Source organism: Glycine soja, chromosome 15 (assembly GCF_004193775.1).
Source record: "Glycine soja cultivar W05 chromosome 15, ASM419377v2, whole genome shotgun sequence".
NCBI classification, from domain to species: Eukaryota; Viridiplantae; Streptophyta; class Magnoliopsida; order Fabales; family Fabaceae; genus Glycine; species Glycine soja.
In genome coordinates this window covers 28,684,719-28,687,881 of record NC_041016.1, presented here as the reverse complement: position 1 = coordinate 28,687,881, position 3,163 = coordinate 28,684,719, and the positions used below count along the sequence as shown (strand labels likewise).

General features: G+C 41.4%; 1 non-coding gene across 1 annotated transcript; it reads right to left on the bottom strand.

Annotated features, from left to right (window-relative positions):
• Nucleotides 1-1,229: 1,229 nt before the first annotated feature.
• Nucleotides 1,230-1,336, bottom strand: LOC114388821. The gene has a single exon (XR_003661612.1). It is a non-coding gene; the product is annotated as a small nucleolar RNA R71 (small nucleolar RNA).
• Nucleotides 1,337-3,163: the final 1,827 nt, after the last annotated feature.

Genomic DNA, 3,163 nt, shown 5'->3' with positions numbered 1-3,163 from the left:
AAAGGTATTTTTTTATTATTATATTATTATTTTACCTCTTTTTTTATTTCCAAGATGGTTACGGCACGACCGAACGGTCGGAATTCATTTTAACAGAAATTAACGGATATTACAAATCAAATGATCGGTGGAAATTTATTTTATTTTTTGATTAGGTGAGAAATGACTTAAATAAATGACTAAAGCACGTCAAAAGGGGGTACGGAAAGTAAATGAAAACGAGAATAAAAGTACACGAAACAAATGGGGACCACCACGGGAACATAGAATGAATTGAAAAGCTCGATTTGGGGTACTTACCGGTTGAAGACCAAAGAAAAAGAAGAACAAACGATGAATGTCGAAGAACGGTTGACAATCTTCGCGTAATTACCCACGGAAATGTTACGGAAGCGCCTTGGCTTGGATTTTCTTCACGGAAACAATTTTCCTCAGCAATTTCAAGAGAATACGAAGTGCCAAGAAGGCTGAACCCCTTCCTTCTTCATTCCTCCCCCTTTTATAGCAAAATAGGGGAGGAGCTTGCCACCTAGCTCGCTCGGGCGAGCCAGGTTACTTCCTCCAGAAGCAACCGCCTTCCGGAGGAAGAATCTGGAAGGCCCAAGTGGGCCTGATAGCTATTTGCACCCCCTTTTTTTTTTACTAAATACACCTCCCCTTTGCTTTTTTGGTGATTCTTTTTCCGTAACGTTACGAAACTTTACGAATTTCGTAACGATACTTATTTTCTTTCCGTAAGGTTACAGAACCTTACGGATCATGTATTTATTCTTTTTTAGCTTTCGAAGAAGTTATGAAAACTCACGAATTGTGTAACAATACTTCCTTTTGGTTTCCGTCACATTACGGAATTTCACGGATCGCATAACCATGCTTCCTTTTGATTTCCGGCACGTCTCGGGACTTCACATATTGTGCAACAAAGGGTGCTAAGCACTTCAAAGCGGTCAATCAAAGGTTGCATGCCATCAAGCAATAGTCTCTGGACGAAATTAGGGTATGACACAGGTGAAGACCCGCACAAACATCTGAAAGAATTTCATATTGTATGCTCCACCATGAAACCCCCAAATGTCCAAGAGGATCACATATTTTTGAAGGCTTTTCCTCATTCTTTAGAGGGAGTGGCAAAGGACTGGTTATATTACCTTGCTCCAAGGTCCATCACGAGCTGGGATGACCTCAAGAGAGTATTCTTAGAAAAAATTTTCCCTGCTTCTAGGGCCACGACCATCAGAAAAGATATTTCAGGTATTAGACAACTCAGTGAAGAAAGCCTGTATGAATACTGGGAGAGATTTAAAAAACTATGTGCTAGGTGCCCTCACCATCAAATTTCGGAGCAGCTTCTTCTCCAATATTTTTATGAAGGACTCAGTAACATGGACAGAAGTATGATAGATGCTGCCAGTGGTGGAGCCCTTGGAGACATGACCCCTGCTGAAGCCAAAAATTTAATTGAGAAGATGGCTTCCAACTCCCAACAGTTTAGTGCCAGAAATGATGCTATAGTCATTATAGGAGTGCATGAAGTAGCCACGAATTCATCTTCAGCAGCTGAAACCAAGAGGCTTGAAGGTAAACTAGATGCCTTAGTTAACCTGGTAACCCAGCTAGCCTTGAATCAGAAATTTGTACCTGTCGCAAGAGTTTGTGGTTTATACTCTTCTACCGACCACCACACAGACCTTTGCCCTTCCATGCAGCAACCTAGAGCAATTGAGCAGCCTGAAGCTTATGCTGCAAACATTTACACCAGACCTCCTCAACCTCAGCAACAAAATCAACCACAGCATAACAATTATGACCTCTCCAACAACAGATACAATCCCGGATGGAGGAATCACCCTAATCTCAAATGGTCTAGCCCTCAACAACAACAATAGCAGCCTGCTCCTTCCTTCCAAAATGCTACTGGCCTGTCCCAAGCAGACCATACATTCCTCCACAATTCCAACAACAGCAATAGCCCCAGAAACAGCAAACAGTTGAGGCTCCTCCGCAACCTTCCCTCGAAGAACTTGTGAGACAAATGACTATGCAGAACATGCAGTTTCAACAAGAGACCAGAGCCTCCATTCAGAGCTTAACTAACTAGATGGGACAACTGGCTACACAGCTAAATCAACAACAGTCCCAGAATTCTGACAAGCTGCCTTCTCAATCTGTCCAGAATCCCAAAAATGTGAGTGCCATTTCATTGAGGTCGGGAAAGCAGTGTCAAGGACCTCAACCAATAGCACCTTCCTCACCCGCAAATGCATCTGCCCAACTTCACTCTACTCCAGAAAAAGATGATGACAAAAATTTAAAGAGTAAGTTACCTAACAATTTATGTGCAGGTGAATCTTCCACTGGTAATTCTGATTTGTAGAAGCAGCATATCCCTCTTCCATTCCCTCCAAGAGCAGTTCCCAACAAAAAAATGGAAGAGGCAGAGAAAGAGATCTTGGAAACATTTAGAAAAGTAGAGGTAAACATACCTCTACTGGATGCAATAAAGCAAATTCCAAGATATGCTAAATTCTTGAAGGAGTTGTGCACTAATAAGCGGAATCTTAAAGGATGTGAACGAATTAGCATGGGCAGAAATGTCTCCACATTGATTAGTAAATTTGTTCCCCAAATCCCTAAAAATGTAAAGATCCAGGTACATTCAGCATACCTTGTATTATAGGGAATAATAAGTTTGACAATGCCATGCTAGATTTAGGAGCTTCTGTTAGTGTTATGCATCTGTCTATTTTTAATTCTCTATCTCTAGGTCCCTTACAGTCAACTGATGTGGTAATTCATTTAGCTAATAGAAGTGTTGCCTATCCTGCTGGTTTCATAGAGGATGTCTTAGTTAGAGTTGGTGAACTGATCTTCCCTGTTGATTTTTATATTTTGAATATGGAGGAGGGATTTTCTCAAGGATCAGTTCCCATCATTCTAGGTAGACCCTTTATGAAAACTGCTAGAACTAAGATAGATGTATATGCAGGCACACTATCTGTCATACCCTAATTTCGTCCGGGGACTATTGCTTGATGGCATGCAACCTTTGATTGACCGCTTCGAAGTACTTAACACCCTTTGTTTCACAATATGTGAAGTCCCGAGATGCGCTGGAAATCAAAAGAAAGCATGGTAACGCGATCCGTGAAATTCCGTAATGTGG